This window comes from Microcebus murinus, chromosome 4 (genome assembly GCF_040939455.1).
Source record: "Microcebus murinus isolate Inina chromosome 4, M.murinus_Inina_mat1.0, whole genome shotgun sequence".
NCBI lineage: Eukaryota > Metazoa > Chordata > Mammalia > Primates > Cheirogaleidae > Microcebus > Microcebus murinus.
Genome location: NC_134107.1, coordinates 22603833 through 22627141, shown reverse-complemented (window position 1 = coordinate 22627141; position 23309 = coordinate 22603833).

The window sequence follows — 23309 nt, the reverse complement described above, 5'->3', positions numbered from 1 at the left end:
CTAAGTGACCCCTAAGAAGATTCAGGCTCTCCCTACAGTTCTTGTCTTCCAAGGCCTCACCCCTAGAATTGCCCCTATTGCTCCCTCCACTCATGGCAATCTGGGCTTTTTCCAGCATGCTCCTCCCAATTCTTCCAGCCTCTCCCATTACCCAGTTCCCAAGCCACTTCTACATCTTCAAGTATTTGTTGTAGCAACAGCCCCACTTCTCAGTATCAATTTTCCGTCTTAGAATACCACAGACTGGGTCATTTAGAAACAATAGAAATTTATTTGGCTCATGGCTCTGGAGGCCAGGAGGTCCAAGATCAAGGGGCTGCATCTGGTGAGGACCTTCTTGCTGCATCATAACATAGTGGAAGTCTTCAAATGGCAAGAGAGAGTAGGAGATCAAACTCATAGCCTCAAGCTCTTTTATAATCAGCATTAAACCTTTCATGAAGACAGAGCCCTCATGAGCCAAACACCTTCCATTAGGACCCACCTCCCAACACTATTGCATTAGGGTATTAAGTGTCTAACACATAAACTTTAGGGGACACATTCAAACCATAGCAGTATATTATTATAATTATGCATTATTTATGGATTCTGACTGTGCCTGATATATGTTCGCATACCTTTAGTCCTTACAATACTATAGGATTGATGCTATTACCCCATTTCAGACAGGGTAATTCTGAGGCTCAAAGGGGTTAAGTGACATGTTAGTAGGTGGCAAAGCTGATCTTTGAACACGGTTTACCCAGTTCCAGAGCTGGAGCCATTTCTATGCTGAATTGTATTTCCTTTCCAAGAAAAGAAAAACCAGGCAACCAAAAATTCCAGGTCATAAAATCATATTACCTAAAATGGATTGAGCACGTTTGGGCAGGAGATGGGCTCACAAGAAGTGTGTGTGTATTGTGATAGATGGCTTGTTGCTAATGTTTTTCAATCCCTATAAGTTAGCACTGTCCAATAGAAATACAATGCATGCTACATGTATAATTTGACATTTTCCATTGGCCCTATTAAAAAATAAAAGTAAACATGTAAAATTAATTTGCTAACATTTTATTTAACTCAGCATATCTATAATATTATTTCAACAAATAATCAATATAAAATTATTTAATGAGATATTTTACATTCTATTTTCTGGGGTACAGTTTTAGAATCTGATATTTATATCTCACTCTTAAAGCACATCTCAATTCAAGTCAACTCATTTCAAGTGCTCAATACCCACATGTGGTTAGTAACTACAATAATGAATAGCGTAGCTCTAAGTCTTTGGTTCTTTGTTGTCTGCAAGATCTGTTCGATTCTGAAAAGGGTATATTAAAACCTTCAACTTAAATTGTATTTTTCGAGAATTCTCCTTCCATCTCTAATATGTTTTGCCCCTTGTATTTAGTTGCTACATTGTTTGGTATATACATGTTTATGACCATATCTTCTCTGTAAAAAGTGTCCTATATCCTTAGAGGATGCACCTCTTTATCCTCTTGCGTGCATTTAGTCTTTAATTCCACTTTGTATACTATTAACATCATGCCACCTTCTTGCTTGCTTGCTTAATGTTTGTTTCTCTTTTTGCATTGCTTGGTATCAGGTATCTTTCTTCTGAGGCTCCCCCATTCACACTGTTCAGCTGTTCCAAGTTTCTACTGCTTCTTATGTTTCTCCTTTCATGATGAACTGACTTTTTACCTTCTACTCTCTTTTTTCCATCTCAAGGTATTTACTTATTTATGGATTCTGCTGTCTTATACCTTTGACTCCCCTTCACCTCTCAAAACCCAAATCAACTTCCTTCCTGGCTCCTCTGACACATAATTTACATCGTACACCAAATTTCCTACATTTTTCTAGAGCCTCTTTCCTTGGAGATTCTCTTTCCATGGGGCTGGGCTTGGGGATACATATTTAGCAATCACCCCAAGTGATTCTGATGACCTAGAAACTGGGAGCTACGTCCACGCCCAAGTTGCGTCCCTTCCAGCATACAGAAAAGCCTGCCTGGCACCCAGTCACGCCGACAAAGGGTCTGAGTCACACCAGGAGCAAAGAACAGTGAAGGTGCTAAGTTAGATTGTTTCAATTAGTTCCGCTGCTCAGTGACTTATAGTCAGAGGTGACAGATGTGTTTTTCCTAATAAAACCCCTATATGTACAAATGTCCTTTCGCCGAGAGCCTGCCCATCACTGATTGTCTTTTTGTTTTTAAAATGTTAACATTGGCTTGTCTTGTTTTGTTTTTCCCCCTTTTTTTCTTTTCTGGGTGGGAGGCAATAAGGCTCTGTTTGCTAAAGAAACGGAGGGGAATGTTTCCAGTTCTCTTTAATTGAAATGATCTCATATGCAAACAACAAAAAATTAAACCTCAAATGTGCCTCTGCAGACTCGAGGGGTAATGGCCCCGGCTTAAAATAGAAGGCAACGGTGCGTTTCATTGTCTGAAAGCGCCAGCATCTGTCACGTGCAGAAGGTTCACTGGGGGACCTGCCAGAGTGGGGAGAGGGCTCCCTTCCCTTCCCCCTTCCTTTCTTCCAATCTTCCTTCCTTCCTTCTGTCTGTTCCCTATTTGCGCTCACTCATCAGAGAGAGGAGAGACCGAAGGTGGGTAGAATGGGGAAAGCCAGGCATGTCCCCGAGGATGGCCCTAGTGCATGAACCTTTGGATCTTAGGGCCCCTAGCTCAGCCCTCGCCACCCCCCACTCCTCACCCCTGCGGGCACGGCCTACTTTGCAGCTTTTCTCCCAGGAGGGCTGAGTGGGTGTGGCCTGTATCGTTCCCAATAAGGAGGGCATTGCTTCCCCTCATATTCGGTGAGGATGCTTGGGGAGCTAGAGTGACACCATGATGGAAGGAGACAGTGTGGCTGAGAGGGTGGGTGGGCACCTTTGCAAGTACTCACTCTGGCTCTGGTGGGCACCCACTCTTCCATCAGCATCATCCACCCCTCTTTCTCATCTAGATTAGGGCTTGGCAAACTTGTGTAAATAAAGTTTTATTGGGACACAGCCATGCCCATTTGTTTATGTGTTGCCCACGGCTGCTATCATGCTAGCCAGGGTCATTGACACGCCGGGCATTTGGGTGCCTACATTTAGAGCTAATCCTTTTTTGTGTGCTTTGGAAAGTACAGAGCCCTGGAGTGAAATGTTTTTCTTAAGGCAGAATTTCTATCTCCAGAGTATGGTTATGAGCTCAGTTTAGTTGTGCTAAAGACCACATGGCTTGCAAAATCCAAAATATTTACTACCTGGTCCACCATAGTTTGCCGACCTCTGGCTTAGACTTAACAGCGTTAACCCCTGAGCTGTGGGCACCCGGACAAAAGCAGGCTTCTGCCAGCCACTAAGAGGAGAGACATGGCTGTCAGCACCCAAGAGCATCTGAGGCAAAGGCCTTCTGTGACCAAGCCACTGCGTTTCTCACCCACCTCATCACAGACCCGTCTTGCCATGTCTCTTCTGGACTTCACCACTCCGGCCACCACTCTGCTCCTCAGCCATCTCGCCTTTTTCCTACCTCAGGGCCTTTGCACTTGCTTTCCCCGCTACCTGGAATACTCTTTCCTCAGATAGCCACATAGCTTTCTTGCCACTCAGAACTTTGCTCAAAAGATCCCACCCCAAAGAGGTTTTCCCCGAGAGGTAGGCTGGTCTTCAGACCTTCCTCTTCTGTTTTGTTTCAACATTTACCCCCCTCTGGAAGCATTTTTTCATTTGTTTATTGTCTTTGTCTTGCACCGGGAGATCAACAGGTTTAAAGGCGGGAGAGTTTAAGTCTTAGTTTAGATTTCTACCCCTTATTTCTCTCTGAATGGTGGAGGGAAAAGGAAGAGACAAGAAGAAAACATGTGGAGATGTCAGTCACCATCATGTCACCTGTGTGTGAAGAGGACCTGGGACACAGGTGCACCCAATAGATTGTTGAATGAATGAATGAGTGAATGAATGAATGAACACATCCTAGGACAGTGGTTAGCCTGTGGGCTCTGGTGTCAGGCAGTCCGGATTAAAATCCCAGCCCCACACATGGTGGCTGTGTGACCCTGGACAAGTCCTTGCCTGTCTCACGGGGTCTCGAGGAGGATCACATGGCACCATGCGCAGAAGGTGACAAACCCCTGTTACTATCACATTTAGGTTGCGGGGAAGGATAAATAAGATGATGTGAGAGCCCCAGACACAGTGAACGCTCAGGTGTGACACAGGTGTGATTTCTTCACCCCAGCAGCAGGGCTGGGGAGGGAGCCCGGTTCTGGGCAGGGCGCTGGCTGGCTCTGCGGCCATGTGTGGGTCTGCCACCCTCTCCACACCTCGCTCCTGCGCTGAAAAGGAAACGGGCTCCCCTTCCTCACGGCGCTGCCGGGAAGACCCAGTGAACACGCCCCGCAAGACGTGAGCACCTGCCGGGGCTGTGGGCCACGCCTCAGGGAGCAGACGCTGCAGGCCCAGACGCAGGTCCAAACCCAGCTCCCCTGCCTGTGCGCCGTGTGGCCTTAGCCAGCGACCTCCGTGCTCTGAGCCTTAGTCACCTCATCAATAAATGGGGACAATGATAGCACTTCAGAGTGTTACTGTGGACTGGATGCCATAAGCATGGTTTCCAGCACAAAATTCCTGCCTTCTAGGACCTGACACAAGCAACAATGCCACATGGGCGCAAATACCAACTGGATACTTTTTACCCTTATCCGGTGCATGTGTGCAGGAGTACCAGGTGTCACACTCGGGCCCAGATGTGATGTGCCTTGAATCCATGTGTTCCTCATTGCCAGCCCAATCTCCTTTACAACTCCTCACTGCAGCTAGTTCACTTTGTGGCCTTGGGGAAATCACTCAACCTCTCTGGGCCTCAGTTTTCCTCCCTCTAGAATGGAGACCATAATACTTGCCTACGGCGATGGTTAATTTTATGTGTCAAGCTGGCTGGGCCACAGTGCCCAGGTATGTGGTCAAACACCATTCTGAATGTTTCTGTGAGGGTGTTTTCAAATGAGAATAACATTAAAATCTGTGAACTTTGAATAAAGCAGATCTCCCTCCGCAAGGGGAAGTGGGCCTCATCCCATCAGTTGAGGGAGTCAAGAGAACCGAAGACTGACCTCCCCCTAGCAAGACAACCTAGCAGACAACCCTCGGACTTGAACTGCAGCCGTGGCTCTTCCCTGGGTCCCCACTCCACTGGCCGACCCTGCAGATTTTGGATTTACCAGCCTCCATAATCTTGCGAGCGAATTCCTTAAAATAAATCTTTCTACGTATGTACACACCCTAATGGCACAGTCTCTCCGGGGGACTCTGGCTACTACACCTCCCCTTCCCCCGGGTCCCAGAAACCCAGTGAGGTACTCAGTACCTGCCTGCACTGACGGATCCGGGTGCCCGAGCCAGGACATCACCCTGGCCCCTGTGTCTCAGAGTCTGGGGACCCCCAGGGGGTAAAGTCCTCCCTGGCTTTGGGCAAGAGGGCACCATGGGGTGGGTGGGGCCTGCGGGGCCTGTCCACAGTGGGGCAGGGGCAGGGGCCGGTAGTTGGCTGAAGCTGTGTATCTGCAACACTCCCTGTTTATGATGGGCTTTGGAATTTATTTTTTTCGATCACGTTGGTAATCCAGCTCCAATCAGTAACATTTGTAAAAAGGGCCGTTAAAAAAATAAAGGGCAACAGGAGAGCCCTGGCGGCCTTACTACCCAGCCCAGATATTGGCAGTAGAAAGCCCCAACTTGGAGTAGGTCTGGGCATGGAGGCATTTGGGGTGCCCCCCCCCCCGTCCCCTGCGCACCCGCCCACTAATGCTGGGCTTTGAACAAGGAGTAAGTGGGACAAAGGGATGAGTTCAGTGGAACCCGGAGAGAGGCAAGGTGGGTCTGGAACATGAGGAATCCTCACTCCAGGAGACGTGGGGAGGGGCCCTCAAGAGCCCACTTCCCCTGGCCCCACGTAGCAGATATTGTAGGTACCTGGCCCAGATCCTGGGGGTCCTTTTCCTCTGTTTACACAAACAGAGGAGGGCTGGGAGGGAGGTGTTGGGCTGCAGTATGCTTCACCTCCCCATGGCCAATGCTGGGGACACTTTTCACGGGCTTCTGAGGCTGATTTGCTGCCAGGGCAGAGAGCTACAGCACCTGGGAATTCACATCCCGCCCCCTCCCTGGGCTGCCCTCCCAGTGACCAGCCGCTCTGGGCAGTGAAAGCACAGCCTCCTTTCCCCAGGTGGGGACAGACTCTGGGTGTAATGTAACACTCCAGAGCTTCCCTGAGCGTCCTGGCTGCAGCTGCCCTCCAGGGACATTGCCTGAGATCACACCCTTGCCTGGCTTCCTCACTCCTTTCCCCTGTCTCCAACTCTCTCCCCAGATTCTCCCAGAAGCACTTTCTTAATAAATCCCTTGCACAGGAATGCTGGTGTGGGGGTGGCTTCTGGGGGACCTGGCCTGAGACATTCCCCACCTCTGCAAATGTCATCTGAATCCGCACAATGCCAGGCAGACCTTTTGTGCCAGTGACACTGGCAGCCCCCCCCTCCACCCCATGTGTGATCTGAAAGGCCGAGGGCCCCATAAGCTCTTCCACGAGGCCTCCGCTCTGCCTGCAATCCCACCTTTGGGATTTGTTCCCTTGGAATGTGTCTCTCACTGCCCTTAAAATGGAGGTGCTCCTGGGAGACCAGGTTTATCACCGGCATTAATACTGCTCCTTGCAGTGAGGTTTCCCAGTAAATCAGGAGAGTTTTGCTGCTGCAGCTGCTATCGCTGCACCAGTTGGCTGGGTTCATTCTGCTGGAGTGACCCTGGGCAAAATTACAGAGGCAGAAAGCTGGGCGGCACAGGCTCAGAAAGCTGAGCCTGTGCCGCCCCCGCCTAGACCCTTGGTGGCTTCCTCCCCGTTCTCTCCTCCCCCCGCCCAGCCTGAGTGTTCATCCTGCCCTCCGCTGGAAGAAGGCTAATCCACTCAATGTTTAAAATAATGGAGATGATGATAATGAAAATGATGATAACGGGCTATTATATTAGGGTATTATTATTATTGTTCCTGGGGATGCTTCTTTTTAAATGGGATTTCAGGAACATTGCAAATGACCCTGGGACCCAAGGGACACTTGAATGGTGGAATTCGGGCACTGGGATCTCCAGAGGAGAGATGTGGTTTGGAATCTTGCCCGATACCCTAAATTATAAGCAGAACACACAGGGCTACACTCTACAGCACCTTTGTGCAAACTAGGAAAAGACATGCATCTGGATAGGTGAATTAGAAACAGGCACCTCGTGGGCAGCTGCAGCTCCAAGGATACACAGCGTGGGGAGTGACCGCAGGCTGGATTTCAGCCCCACTTACTCGCCTGCCCGGTACCTTTGAGCAGTGCACAAACCGCCCAGCCAACCAAGGCAGCCCTGAGGACCCCGACTAGTAATAGTAATAGCCGACATTTAGTTTACCCTGTGCCAGCATCGCACGGAATACATTGCTCGCACGTCCCTATTCAACCCCGCATCAATGCTACGCAGTAGCTGCAGTTCGTATTATCCCCATTCTTCAGATAAGGAAGCCCGGACTCCAAGAAGTTGAGTAACTCCCTTAAACACACAGCAAGTAAGTGAAGCGTCCTAGGCTCGAGCTCCATAATCTGGTGCCATAAAAGATGCCTCCGGTGCTGGATATTTTGGAAGGGAGGAGAGTGGCAGACGGCAAGGAAACGCCAGCAAATGGCATCAGCAGGAAAGAGGAAGCGGATTGGCTGGGGGCGCGGTGGGGTAAGGCAGGAGGGGCTGGCGGGCAGAGCTTCGGCCTGGAGGTCAAGAGGCCCAGGTTAGACTCTCAAGTCTGCCTTTCACGCTGGGCGCCCCAGGCAAGCCCCTCAACTTGTCTGGGCCTCAACGTGAAAGTAACGGTCAGGGAGGCAGGTCACCAAGGATCCTTTAAAGCTCTCAGATTTCCATTTCCAGGCCCCCTCTCCCCCACCAAGAGTGGCTGCAGAGAGTGCCCCTGTCCCCAGGTGGTGGCTGAGAGTGGGGCAAGGCAAGGCCCTGCGTCCTCAGCCCTGCCCGGGCTCTGCGCCCCCAGCTTCTGCGTGGCCACTGCCGTCCTGGTCCTCCCGCAGCTGCCGCCCTGGTCCAACAGAGCGATTTATCAAGCACATACAATTAAGGCCACAGTTGCCAAGAGCGGCCAAACAGATTTATTCCGGGAGTGGAGGAGAGCCTGGCAGGGCGGGGAGGGGACAGGCCCTGGGGAGGGGTGGGCTCTGAGCCGAGCTCGGTCAAGGAGGGGCTAGCGGCATGACTCGCTCACTGAGACTGACTGTGTGCCCGGTGGCTCTTCATGTGCTCTCTGTGCAGACCTGGGAGCTTTGCACCCCTTTTCATGGATGAGGCAAGTGATGCAGAGAGGACATAACCTGCCCAGGCCCCCACCCCCACAGTGAGGGCGGGGCTGGCATTCACTCCCAGGGGCCCTAGTTCAGGGCCGCTGTGCCACGCTGGAGCAAGGAGATATTAAAATAGGAATTTTGACCGAGCATTGGCCTGGGAGACACGGAAACTCCAGATGTTAGACGCCCGAGAGGGTGCAGCCAGCCGCCAGGGGCAGATTTTACAAAGGACAGTGTTGGGAACCAGTTCTATGCCTCCTGGGCTGCTTTGCTAGGTCAGGTATAAATGCAAGAATGGAGAGAGAGAAGCGCATGGGGATTTCTTTGGTGAGCTGGGGCTGTGCTGTGACAGCCACTCCCTCAGGAGAGTGAGACGGGGTCCCCACGGCTGGGACTCTTGGAGGCCCAGGACCTGCCCGGCTGCTGCAATGGCTGCGGTGGCCTGAGGCAGGAGTGACGAGGCAACGTGTGTGCGTGTTTCCTGGGGTCCTGACCGTGCCGAATGTGCGCAAAGCACCACCACAGCACGTGAGGTGAGGTCGCCACCAGCGCTGCCTGGGGACAGCAAGACGAGGTAGGTTCCCGGGGACCTTGGAATGTATCACAGCGATGGCTTGAAATGGCAAGTTAACCTCCCAGGTCAAGGTGACTGCAGGTGGGAGGTGCCTATGCTTAAGTCCCCAAGGAGCCTACATATGCACTCCACGGGGGACTCTGGCTTAACCTTGGCCTGGAGCATCCAAAACAACAGCTCGTGAGTGGGGACGGGTGAGCAGCGTGAGAAAAATGGCGGCCAACTCCATGCCTTCCCCTCGGCCCTGCAGGGAGAAGGGGGACGAGAGCAGTGAGTGAGCTGTGAGTGCGGCTGGAGTGGAGAGGTCCATCACAGACCAGACACAGCCCGAATCAGGCTGGCTCTGTGACCCTAGCGCTGGTTACCTGAGCGCAAGCAGGAAGCCCTGGGATTGGCCCAAGTGTCCACCTAGGTGCAGGCTACGGTGACAGCCCGGAGGGCGCTCCAGAGGGAGGGTGAGGGCAGAGCGATGTTGGGCTGGAGCATGTCTTAGGAGAGGGCATTTGCCTCACTGGCCTCCTGGGTGCGGGGCATGGTGGGGCCTGAAAGGCTGGATTCCAATGAGACTGTCGAAGAGGGTACTGCACGTTCTTCCTGGGCCACAGCTGGCCTCTCCTTCGATTCCTGTCCTGGGCACCCCAGCCTGCAGACTGCCCCCTTCTGTCATTGGTCAGGAGGGCAGCTTCCCTTCAAGGCCCCTCCATTTGCGGCCTCACCTTGTGGTTGGGCTTGTCTCAGGAGCAGGCAAGCACAGGGCTAAAAAGAAGAATTCCAGCTGGGCCTGTGTGTGCAGCTGCGTGTCCCCATGGGCACAGAGTGGACCCTGTGGGTCCCTCCAGGACCAAGACTTGCATCCTCCAGCTGCCAGGAGCATTGCCTACTGGTGGATCACAGCTGAGTCCCTTCTGAGAATCACCCTCAGCTGGAGACAGCCACCTCACCCAGATACACTTCCCTCCCTCTACCCAGTGGCCCGTCCACGCAGAGACGCAACGGCCCAGCCATGCCGGGGCTGGTGGCTCACACCTGTAATGCTAACGCTTTGGGAGGCCGAGATAAGAGGATCACTTGAGGCCAGAAGTTCGAGATCAGCGTGGGCAACATAGTGAGACCCTGTCTCTAAAAAAAATAGAAAAATTAGCCACGTGGGGCTGTGCATGCCTGTAGTCCCAGCGACTCAGGAGGCTGAAGCAGGAGGATTCCTTGAGCTTAGGAGTTTGAGGTTGCTGTGAGCTATGATGACACCACTGCACTCCAGCCCAGGAAACAGAGTCAGACCCTAACTCAGTTAAAAAAAAAAAAAAGGCTCAGCACCTTCACCTTAACTTTGGACATCCCTGAAGGGCCATCCCAGTTTCAGAACTCCCTGGGGATGGGTTGAGGCCTTGGCCGTGAACGCAGTGGAACTCAACTTCTACCTCTGCTTGAGCTACCTCCCTCACTGCCCCAAGGCGCTGCTCCCACGAGCTGTCCCCAGTAAGCCGAGCTGTCCCCAGTAAGCCGAGCTGTCCCCAGTAAGCCTCCCACACGCAAGTGACCATCTCAGAGTCGGTGTCCCAGGAACCTGAGCTCAGATAAGACCTTCCCGTGCATGGGCGCTTGTGTGTGCACATGTGAGTGTGCTCACGTGTGCGTGTTGTACTGGAGATGCTGGGAGCATGCTTGTGGAGTGTGAGCGCAGGTGAGGGGGGTCAGTGTCAGGCAGGTGGATATTGGGTGGGAATACTTGAGGTTGTGTATGAGCATGAACGTGTGAGCAGGATTGTGAGTGTGTGTGTGTGGGGGGGGGTTTGTGCACGTACCCGACTCTGCTCCCCCTGGCCTCTGCTTGCTCACCCCAGGGGCGGGACGCCCAGCCACCCACAGGTAGGCCCAGCTGCCAGGACACCCCTCCCATTTGTAAGCTCCAATGGGTAGCCCTGTTACTTCCACACACCCCCGCCCCCGCCTCGGCCCTTCCTCCTGCCTGAGGAAGATCCCCAAGACACTCCGAGGCAGCCAGGCACCTCCAGAGATGCTGCCCGTCACTCCCCACGTGAGGACATTAGGTCTTTTATTTTTTATTTATTTATTTTTTGAGACAGAGTCTCGGTTTGTTGCCCAGGCTAGAGTGAGTGCCGTGGCGTCAGCCTAGCTCACAGCAACCTCAAACTCCTGGGCTCAAGCAATCCTGCTGCCTCAGCCTCCCGAGTAGCTGGGACTACAGGCATGCGCCACCATGCCCGGCTAATTTTTTCTGTATATATGTTCGTTGGTGAATTAATTTCTTTCTATTTATGGTAGAGATAGGGTCTCGCTCTTGCTCAGGCTGGTTTCGAACTCCTGACCTTGAGCAATCCGCCCACCTCGGCCTCCCAGAGTGCTAGGATTATAGGCATGAGCCACCACGCCTGGCCAGGACATTAGGTCTTGCTGCCCCTCTGGGTCCTCCTTCTGCACACTCTGTGCCTACGGAGTGTGGGGCCCAGGTGTGGCCGAGCAGGGCCAGGAGCAGAAGCGAGAACCTTCCTCCCCGCCACCACAGCCTCCGTGAAGTTAGGGACCTACATCCGGGTCCACTGCTTCAGTAGCCACAGCACGTTGTCTGTGCTTGCACTGACCTCGGGGGCCAAATAAAAACGACCAGATCATTTCAGGTGGCATGCTGCCAAGGCGGCTCCATCCACCCACCCTGGGCTTGTTCCTGGAGTCATTGATTTTTTTGATCTGAAAGTGCCTGACTTTAACATTGATTACTGTTAAATTTCTTCTTGTTGATTTTGGCCCAGCAATTCCGTCTGGGAAGAGTTTTGGATCATACATCAGCTGTGTCGTTGTAGCTTGTGCTTTCGAGGTTTGGACGGACACATCTTTTGTGCCTTCATCCAAGTGTCTGGTGAAATCACTGGGCAGTTTGGAGCCAGGACAATGTTCCGCACTGGAACTGCCCCTCTCAGTTCATTGCCCCCTCCCAACCTCCCTGGGAGGGGGCTAGTCAAACCACTACAAACCGACCCCATAACTACTGATCCGCTAATCCAGTTGTCCCGTGGAAAAGGGAGGAAATGTTTAATGAGGGGAAACTTGACTTTGATGACCACCCACGTTCTTTCCAAGATGCTCCTGGATTTTCTGTCTCATTGGCCAACCTAGGCTGTTTCAATCACGATCAGAACTCAGTCTTCCACTCTTCCCTTCTTTTCGGCAAACAAAGGCAACTTCGGCCCTCTCCTGTCTCCTTGCCTTTGTCTCATTCTCCATGACTCTTGGAAACTCCACATGATCTTCAAAGTCCCTTCTGTGTAGAATAACCATACAATCTTTCAACCACAAGGGATAACTTTGAGAGTGTGTTAGTCAGCAATTGCTGTGTAACAAACTGCCCTAAAATTTAGCAGCTAAAAACAACAAACATTGACTGTGTCTCGGATTCTATGGGTGAGGAGTTTGGGCGTGGCTTAGCTGGGAGGTTGGTGAAGTTGCGGGTGAGACACCGACCAGGGCTGCAGACATCGGAAAGCTCGCCAGGGGCTGGAACATCCATTTCCAAGGCAGCTGACGAGGCTGTGGGCAGGAGGCCTCGGTTTCTCGCACGCGGGCCTCTCTGGAGGACTGCTTGAATCCCCCCGTTACGTGGCAGCAGGCTCTCTCTCCAGTGTGAGTGATCCAAGAAAGGAAGCCAGGAGGAGGCTGCAATGCCTTTTGTGACATATTCCTGCGAGGGACACACTGTCACTTTCACCAAATTCTATTCATTAGAAGCAAGTCAGCAAGTCCTAGCCCACACTCCATGGGGGAGAAAGTACACCCTGGCTTTTGAAGGAAAGAGTGTCAAAAACTATGCGGACATATTTTCAAATCACCACAGGGAGTGAACGGAGATGGTACATAATGACATCAGCATGACAGGTGGGAGCCAGGTCTGTCCTACGGGGATCACACATGGTCACGCAATTCCTCCACTGTCTCTCAGAGGTGCTGGACCCTGAGCCACAGTTAACAATGCACCGTGACCCTCTTCACATGGACATGCACAGCTGAAACCAGAGCTCACAGCATGCAACCTTACCATATGCATCGACAGCTAAACTGTTCTGTTTCATTCTATGTTATTTTGTTCTACTCTGCATGTTCTTAAAATATTGGTATAGCCAACTAAATTTATTTCACAACCCACTAATGGTTAGCAACTCAGTTTGCTAAAGCAGACTGTTGTCCTAGAGTGAGCTTTCTGTGGGCACGGAAGCAGCTTCCATTCTCCATCTATTTTGGAACTCTCCATGGGCCTGACCCAAGCTTCCTAACCTACTTTGCTTATCTTTCCAACCCCTTTCTCCTCGAGGCACGCACACTCTTGACCTTTACCTCTGTAGAACCACTGAGTCATGAAATGTGTGAAGCAGACCCCAGAGCAGGAATAACACATCCCCCTTACAGTGTCCAGGGCAGACATTACTAATCAATCACGGTGCTGTGCCATTAAGCTCAGAGTCTCAGAATGTTTCCTAACCCAGAACTCCTGCCATCGATTCTGTGTGAGACAAAATCTATTTAACAAACCTTTTATTTGAAGCTAAAAGGGCAAACTCTTTGAGTCCCAGAGAGAGGAAGTGGCTTTCCCAAGGCCACAGGGCCAGTGGGTAGCCAGGCAGGAACTGGAAGCTCCCCTGGCTCCCAGGCCACTGCTGTCTCTGCCGAGCCACAGCTCTCCCAGACTGTGACCATTCATTCATTGTCATTTGGACCTCGTTCTTCTGACAAGGATCCAGCGATTGCTCACCCTACCTGAACTGCCCTTGCTCCATGCCCACCACCCACCCAAGTGGTTAATGAGACCCCAGACCCCCTCCAGAGAGAACCTCACCTGGAGGCTGGCCCACACAGGGTTACAGCAGAGAGGGGCAGCTTTGTTTGAGATGCATGCAACCTCAGGAAAGGACTTACTCACCCTCTGGTCCCACTCCACCCCTTCAGCTAGAACCAAGAGCCTGGAGCCCCCTTGGTGACTCATTACCACCAAGTAGGCCCAGGGACCTGAGACGTGGAGGAGTGCATTTGCAGATTATGGAGGAAAAGCAATCCAGGCCGAGGGCACAGCAAACACAGACGCTCAGAGGTGGACTCCTGCTTGGTGCTGGGTTCAAGCAGCAGCAGGGAGGCCAGCGTTCACACACTGTGTCCTTTCTCATCTGAGCTCACCAGACCCTCATGACCACCTGGAAGGAAGGCCACAGGCTGATACCCTTTTCCAGGGCAGGACACTGCAGCCCCAGGAGGTAAGTGGCTGGTGCTGAGCCAAAACAATGTGAGCCGAGGCAGAATCCAGGGCTCCAGATGTCCAGGCCAGGGCTCTTTGGTGGCTCAGAGCAGTCTCCTTGCCAACTATGGATTGGTGGCCAGCAGAGCTCAGACCAAGCTGGCTTCCTGGCCTTGGAAAGGCTGGGCCTTCTGGTTCTTCTAGGAAAGCGGGAAGTGTTCCCTGGGCTTGGGGAGAAAACCAAAGTCTTATAGCTGAAACTGGTCTATTTCTGGGTCCCCCCATCAGAGCTTGGGGTCAGTGGGATTGGGAGAAGCCAGGTCATGGTGTCTGCATGGTGTCCCGAAGCTGTCCAGAGAGAGGCCTGCACACAGACCACGGTCTGCCTCTGGGGACCCAGGCTGAACCCAAGTGGGCCTCTGTGGGGGTGCAGTACCTGCGGGTGGCATTTCAATTCAGCATTAGTTAGGCGCATGGATCCTCAGCCTGGAGGGTTCTTGGTGGTTCCCCCCACCCCTTCCTTTTCCTTCTTGCTTCTTTTTAAAATATCAGCACTGGAGTGGGGTGAGGGGAGACGGGTGGGATTGGACGGCGGTTTTTGAGAGCTGGGGCTAGCTGGCCTGTTTGCGTCCTGGCGAGCCAAATCCAACTGACAGTGGCCACTCCTGCCAGCAGCTGAGCTGCAAGGCAAGGAAGTGGTTAAGAACTTGGGCTCTAAAGTCAAACAGAGTTGGGCTCCATTCCATTCTTCCTCTTATTAGCTGCTTGATCTTGGGCAAAGAAACTGCAGCTTTTCACCTGTAAAAGGGAATAATCAATCATCGTTCTCACGGATCATTAGACGGTGCAAGTGAAGCCCTTTGCAGAGTGCGTGGCACATGTGGCCAGCGTTTAGGGAACACTTGTTAGAGTCTACCCTGGTGCCCTGAGCCAGACTACATGGGTGAAGATCAGATGTCAGTGTGCTCCCTTGACAGAGATTAAGAGCAGACTGGAAACTCACTCACTCTCCAGGTCCCGTTTGCACCTTCCGCCAAGGCGAATCTCATAGTTGCTTTGGGTGAGAAGGCTAAGCATTTTTAAGTCCATAAAAGGTCATTTGGTCAGGCCAGAGTGGACCCAGCCGAGCCAGACTCATGCCAGGCTGTTGTTGTTAGTGCCCTGCCTGGATCCCCTTTCTGGGCTGGTGGGATCAACCCTTTGTGCCAATTTGTGCTGCAGAGTTTCCCGGGAGATTAGGTTGAAGCAAGTCTCCAGCTGAGACTTGACCTGACCTGTCCCTCTCCCCTCGCTCCCTCTCCCTTCTCAACCAATCAGTCCTTGAGTGATGCACCAAATCCCTGCCTCAGGCTCTGCTTCTAGGGGCCCAGACGCAGGCCTGCCATGATTCCAGTGGCAGAAATGCCCGTCGCTTCAGAGCCTTGGAAAGAGGATTTCCCCTTCTCTGCCCTTTTCCTGTAGCCTGGTTCCATCCCTCCCTTGTCCCTGCTCCCCCAGAGGACCCCGACTCACCAATCCCCCCCTCCCTGCCACCTTCACCTCTGCCCCGTCGCCCCCACCCACTCCCCACTCAACTCCTGTAGCAGAAACTCTCACTCCCTCCAGGTAACTCCCAAATCCACATGGCCACATGTTGTCCCCTCTCCCGCTCAGCCCCGCTGTCCCAGCTGCCTGCTGGAAGTCTGCACACGGCTGTCTGGCACCTGAGAACACTGTGACTCTAAAACCGAACTCTTCCCCCAGACCCAGCTCCTCCTCCCGCCCGGCTGCTGTAAATGGCGCGCCTCTCTCCACCCCTCCAGGATGCAGACTTGGCTGTGTCCTCGGTTCCTTCCCTCCCCTGCTCAGCCGCCAACTCTCGCATCTGTCCCCGCTCCTCGCAGGCGCCAGCCCCTTTCCCGCGTCTGCCTCATCTGTTTTGAAACCATCTTGGCAGACGTTTGCCGGGAACTTACTACATGCGAGGGCTGAGGTCTTCGTGTCTATGGCTCAGTTGCTCATCACAACGCCCCTTTGAGAGAGGAATTATTGTGCTCATCTCCATTTCGTAGACGAGGAAACTGAGGCAGAGGGAGGGTGAAGTAATTCAATCAAGTCCCTTTAGCCAAAAAGTGATCGTTTCATTCTGGTTTCCCCAGAAAACTACCTCAAGGAAAACACTCAAGTGCAAAAAGTCTATTTGGGAAATGATTCCAGGAAATACCAGTGGGGGAGCGAGGAAGTGAGACTGGGAAGGTGGGACAGACGGACGGTGAGGGTGTGTCAGCAAGGAGGTCGCCACTGTGGAGCTGGAGCTAATCCTTCCGGGCGACTCAGAAACTCAGAAACACACAGGCGGAAATCCCCAGGTGCCGGGTATGGATGCACCAACGTCTTGCAGTCCGTGGTTGGGGGTTGTTCCGAGCGGTGCGGAGTCCCTGGCATCCCCAGTGCAGGGACAGGGGCTCCAGCAGCCCGAGAAAGTCCTCACGCAAAGCAGTGCTGTGCCTGCCGGACACTGAGTCCCCTCTCTGCACCTGCTGTGTGGCCTAGAACAAGTGACTGCATGGCTCTAGACCTCAGTTTACTCATGCATGAAATGGGGAAATAATAGTATTTATGACAAGGGGCTGCTGTGGGGATTAAACGAGATAACCCATGTGAACACAGGCCTGGGCACAAGACCTAGCACGTGACATGTTCCAACTAAAAGGTAACCATTGTATTTGGGCAAGTCCCTCCCCCTTGGCCAGGCCACAGCCTCTCTTTTGCCCCCACGGTGGTTGGCACAGCTTTCTTACAAAGCTGCTGATGGGTTGTATCAAAATGTCAATTAGACCATATCAACCAACCTTCTCTCCTCCCTACCCTCCCCCCGCGCACACGAAAAAACCCTTCCAGTGTATTTTCCCTGCACTTGAGATAAACCCAGAGCCTTATGCTGACCCCAGACCCCACAGGCACCCCATGTACCTCACCACCCTCATTCCGACCACTCCTCCCTCTCTCCCTGCACCGCAGCCCCCAGCCGCCCCACCCTTCCTCCCCTGACCACTCAGGGCCTTTGCTCCTGCCGTCCCCTCTGCCCCGAGGGCTCCTGCCCCAGATGGCCCCACGGTCCACCCCCTCGTGCATTCAGGTCTCTGCTCGTCTGTCCCTGCTCAGATCTAACACCCTCCCCAATCCCCCCTTTCATCTGCCTGATCCTGCTTCCTTTCCTTCTTCCTCTTTTGTAACCTACTCCGATTTGCGTCCTGGTATTTGTCACTTACTGACACTATGTTTGTTTCCTGGACGGAATTTAAACTCCCTAATGATGGTGATTCAGGATGTTTTGTGCACTGCTGTATATCTGGCATCTAGACCGTGACTGACCCACAATATTGGTGGAATGAGTGAGTGAATGGGTGAATTGAGCCAACGTTCGATAAATATTAATCGCCACAAGTGATCTTCCAGGTCAAAGCTGCAGAGAGTCAAGGGCGAGGTCATTCCTGCCACCTCCCCAGCTGGCTGATGCAGCTCAGAGTAGCAGCCCTGCAGACACCAGAGCCCAGCTATGGGTCCCACACCTTCCCCTCCCCCCCTCTCTCCCTCCCCAGGTCATCCCAGCCCGGCCTGCCTTTTTCTCACAGCCTGCATTTAACCGCTACTTTATTTTCAGTTGGGTATGGTGAGGCCAACAGATCAGGAGAGGATTGTCATGAAAGAGATGGTTTGTTACTGACCCTTCCAACAGGATGGGGGCACGCCACCCACTCAGGGCGACACAAGGAAGCACCAGGATCGTCCAGGAGGCAGTGGGAGCGGGAAAATGCGGGCAAGAGCCTGTCTCGTGGTTTCCGCGGGAAGGAATGGGCGAGGCGGCACAGGCAGGCTCGGGACTGGCCGTGTTTCAGCCATTGCAGGAGACACTGGGGCATGGGGCTGGCCCCGTTGTCCAGTGCCTGGCCCTGGAGGGATTAAGGCAGTTGACAGTGGCCTAGAGTGAGAGGGCCACATGATATCAGAGGGGCTCTGGGTTGGTTTGCCTATGAAAGGCGCACAGGCTGGTTGTTCAGTGTCTTTCAGAACCAGACAGCCTTGGGAGGGGCACTCTCCCCAGGGTCAATAAGCCATGTCAAGCATCAGAAACACAGGGTCAATACAACAGCCCTAACCCCCTCTGCCGAACTCTCCAGCTACATGGTGGGCCCCTGAGGGCAGCTACCAGGCCCAGGTTGAGCCCTAGCACTGGCGCGGCAACTGGGAGGTTCTTGGTAAATGTTGGATGGATGAAGGTCCCCCAAGGACCAGGCATGGCACCAGACACTTGGGGACACAGAAGCAGATAGGCAGGACAAGATCCCTGTTCTTGCACCCTTACTTCCAGTGGATATGGCAGACAACAAACCGGCAGACAAGTAAATGCACAAGAGAACTTCAGTTACTAGATGCTATGACAGCGATAAGACACAAAGATGTGACAGCCGTAGGGTGGGGTGGAGGGGACGAGACCCCATTAGAAACGGTGGTCAGGGCAGCCTCTTGGAGGAGGAGGTGGCATTTGGGCCAAGACCCAAATACTGAGAAGGAGTCAGTCGTGCAAAAAGTTCAGGGCAGAGGATTCTGGCTGCTGAAAAAAATGAATGAATGAAAGAACAACTTCATCCTTCAGTCTGGGTTTCCCACCCTTTTGCTGCCGGCTGTAGTGCGTTTCGAGGCTTGCAGGGTATCAGTGCAAGAGTCCCCCACACTAAAATAATTTCTATCATAATCTTCTATCACGAACAGGGACAATCCGCAGGGTGACCCAGGCCTGGGGGGCAGGCACTGTGGGCCGCTGCAAAGGCCACCATTTTAACCATCTCTGCTCACCGACCCCTCACCCTACTCACCTTGCAGCCAGCAATCCTTTTGCCAGATTTGTCCCTTATGAGAATCAAAGGGGTTGTGCCTTTCGCACAGGAGAGTGAAGGGCAGCTCTTGCTCAATACGTGAGGGGCCACCCGGCCGCTGACCGCTCAGACCAGGCCCAGGCTGCAGACTCCCCGGGCTGCCCGGCTGGGAGCTGAGCTGCAGGGGAGCGGCAGTGGCAGGCCGGTCCCTTTGGGGCTCTTCGTAAATCCCCAGGATTTACTGGGACAGCTGGGCTGCCCAGCTGAGCCACCAGGACTCACACTCTGAGGCTCTTTGGGGATGTGTAAATGTGGTTGTCAAGTGAAAGTCAGGGAGGAGGCAGTGTGATGAAGCCGTCAGTCGGCAGGCGGGACATAAATAGTTGTAACAGGCTCCCTCCCGCCGGTGCTGGAGAAGACCTGAGATGTTCATCACGCAGGCTTGAAGGGCTGTTTCCGGGGCTGTCGGGGCTTCCCGCAGGCTGCGGGCCTCCCCACTCTGCCTCTGTCTCAGCCACTGGTCCTTTCCTCCCACCGGGCAGGCCCCCTGCCTGTCTGGGTTCAGGAGGTGACCCTGCAGCTGCCTCACAGGGGGTTTGGGGAGGGCAGGAAGGGCAGAGAAGATAAGCAACTTCCCCAAGATTGTAAGCATTGGACTTGAACCCGAGCCTTTCTTGTTTTTAACCACATGGCATGTGGCTGTTCCCATCTTCTTCACATCCATTCATTTATTGGTTTATTTTTCAAATATTTCTCGGGCTCCATAGGGAGTGGGGAAAGCAGAGATTTCAAAGCCCAGACAGCCCTGCTTCCAAGTCAGCTCCTCCGCCTCCCAGCTAAGTGGACTAAAGCCAACTGTTTTGCCTTAGTTTCCTCATTAGTCAAAAAGGATAACGACACCTTATAACTTACAAAGCTCCTCTTAGGATCAGCATGAAAATATATGGGTCACCTCGGCATACATGAACGCATAGGATCGCCTTGGGACGTGTGAGTTCACATGGATCGCCTTGGCACGCGTGAACGCATAGGATCATCGGGGCACTCCCAAATGCACGGGGACCACATTGCATACAGTCGGCCATTGCCCAAGTCCAGCACTAGCTTGGAACTGCAGAGCCAGACACTGATGCCACAAAGTCTCGACTTCCATGCGCTCAAGGACTGATGAGGGGAGACATGCCGTATCCGCCTCTGCTCTGAGGCAGAGTGGAGTGAGCGCCACACAGACACGTAAGTGACGTGCAGTGCGCAGTTACACTGGTGTGGGCACGGGGAGTTCTCATGGAAGACGGGGCCTCCGAGCCCCACCAGTGGGACAGCAAGAGAAGGTACCTGCAGGTGGAGAGGACAGCGTCAGCAAAGGCTCGAGGGCATAAAGGCTATCTGGGGACAGTGAGTAGGTCAGTGTCACTTGGGACCAAGGGAAGGATTGGCAGGTTCTGGTAAGGGGGGGTTAAGACCAGACATTGACTGGCTTTGGTTGTTACACTAAAGAATTTAATCTTGCTCTCTGGGCATAGGGGAGCCATTGGTGGATAGTTTTTGAGGAAGGCTACGATGTGATCCAGCCAGAGTTTCAGGAAGAGCGTTCTGGGGGAAGTGTGGAAGGCGAATTCAAGGGGCTGAGACTAGGGCAGAGATCAGCTCAGAGGTTCTGCAGACCAGCCAAGAGATAAAAGGTGGACAGATCTGGATAAAAAGTAGATAAATTTATTGAGCACTTACTATGTGTCAAGCCCTTTCCATCTCTGAGTTAGGTGTTCTTGTGCCCATTTTACAGGTGAGAAAACTGAGGGGCAAGGAGTATGCAGGACTGTGAAATGAGGTTTGTCAGTCTCCAAAGCCCGCGCCCAGCTCTGTCTGCAGGTGAACTCCACTGCAGCCTGTGCTATCCTTCTGCCTCCTGGGGTTTCTCCGGCCGTGAACTCAGCAGCCTGGCTCTGTGCTCTCAGGGGCGCACGAGGGCACGTGGAGCTGCCTCGAGGGTTGTCAGAAGCACCTCTGTCTGGGAACTGGGTGACCTTCTTCTTGAAAAGTCTCTTCCATCCCCAGGGCCCTGGTTGGCTGAGACCTCGGGAGCCAGCCCCAGGGAGAGGTGCTGGTTTACGAACAGTTCCTCTCTGGGAATCAGGACCCCAACTGCCCCTGCCTGTGGCCTGTCCCATCTAGCCCCGGCAGCCAGCTAGCCGAAGGGAGGACACGCCTCCGTAGCAGGCCAGAGAGGGGAGATGGTTCTATTGTTCATGTGTAGAATCAAAGAAGGAAAAGAAAAGCAGCAGCCTGGGAACTTGATTTGTGCATCGACACTACAGACTCTGAACAAAGGCAGATCCACTGAGAGCCACGGGACTGAGGGCTGGAAAAGACCTTCCAGAACCCCACCCTCATTTCACAGATGGGGAAACTGAGGTCTCGGGAGGGGAAGTTACTGCTGGCCTCACGGACCGTCCTGGCCCAGCCTGTGCACACACAGCACCACCACCTGCCCTTCCCATGGCCCTCACCTGGGGAAAGAATGATTATTTCCCACGAATCACTGTCCACACACCTGCAGCCGGTCCTGACCCAGATTCACAGCCACCCTTGTCCCCACCATGGCAGCAGCTGGCTGCCCCACGGCGGAGGCTGTGGAGTGCTAGACGACCGTTTTCACAGGGTGGAAATTAGATCTGCTTTGCAAAGAAAGGTGTTTGTGAGCCAAAATGCCAGCCAGCTGGGTGTGGTACCGGGCTCTGTCAGTGCGCCACCAACTCCAGCTGTGCAGGAGGAAGACGAGGGGGAAGGGGCCTGGAGCTGCCAGGGCCATTAGAAGGGACCTTGGAGAATGTGCAGGTGGAGAAAAGGGCTTTCCAAGAGGAAGGGGTTTGCCCGGGGTCCACCCTCCTTTCACCCCTTGGTAGCCCCTTTCCCAGCCCAGGCTGCCCCTTCACTCAGCATCCGAACCTGGGAGCTCGAGCCCTCAGTAACCAAAATAGGCCTCTCCCTATTTGGAAATTCTAGTTGGGGTCTTCTAGCCATGAAAGATTGGATTACAGTTCAGCAAATATTTACTCCCCACCCCTTCCTGCTATGGACAGGGTACGTTCTCCGGCACTCCCGAAGTTGGGCTTGGCCATGTGCATTGCTTTGAGCAAGAAATATTAGCCAATGTGCCAGAGCAGAGGACTGAAATGTGCTTGTGAAGGTTGACCTGTGCCCTTTCACTCTGGTGATAGAAGTAAGAAGAGTCTCTGAGTAGCTTCTGCCCTTCAGCTGGGTCGTAGAATGAACTTATGTGGAGGTAGCCTGGCCTGCAGCCTGCAGCAGAGCCACCCAGCTGAGCCCGTCCTAGACTAGGAGAACTTTGGTCAAACTTCAGGCCTGTGAATGTGAGAATAAATGCTTGTTGCTTTAAGCCACTGAGTTTTGGAATTGTTTATTTCCCAGTATCAATATGGCCATAGCTGTCTGATACACAGGTCCAGAGCTGGAGCCAGGGAAGGGGCCAAGAGGTGGGATTGGGAAGATGCAGGCTCTCCATGTTCCTCCCCTGCCACAGCCCCATGAGGGAGGATTGATGGAGAAGGTGCTGTGGATGCTCTCAGTTCACCCTAAGAGGCCATTCAAGTGCAGGGAGGGCCCAAGGCCTCTGCCCATGCTCACTGCCTCTCTGTGAGGGTTCTTATCAGCTCCACGTGGGGCAACTAAGGCTCCCCAGGGAGAATGCCCCAAGGTTCCAGAGCTAGTAAATGGCAGGGCCGAGACCAGAACTGGGCCTCTGGGCCTCAGTTCCCAAATGACCAGGCAACCCAACCCTGAGACACCTGAACAATAAGACCCTGAGGATTGGGACCAAGGCCTGGCCCAGCCATAGGAGGGGGAAGGCCAAGTTACTGAGTGCCCCCTGGGGGTAGAGCCAAAATGCCTTCCCATGAGAAGAGAGAGCTGGCCTTTGCTTTATTCCCCAGATGAGAGCTGTGACGATCCCAGGAACACAGGGCTCAGCCAGCTTCTGCTGAAAAACCACAGTGAGCCATCTGAAGCTGGGGCTTTGAGCTGTCACGTGGTGGTGCACAGCCAGGCCTCATGGTCTGAGTGGGATCAGGCCTCCATGGGGCAGAGGCATCCCAGGGACATGCAGGTTTGGCTGCAGGGAGTGGAGAAGCCCCCCAGCTCTGCCCCTGCCTCCCCCCAACACACACGCTTTACCCCGAGGATCCAGCCTCCAACCAGCACTTGGGAATACAAGAGCATTTCCCTTGGGAACAGATCTTCTGGGAGGATGGAAG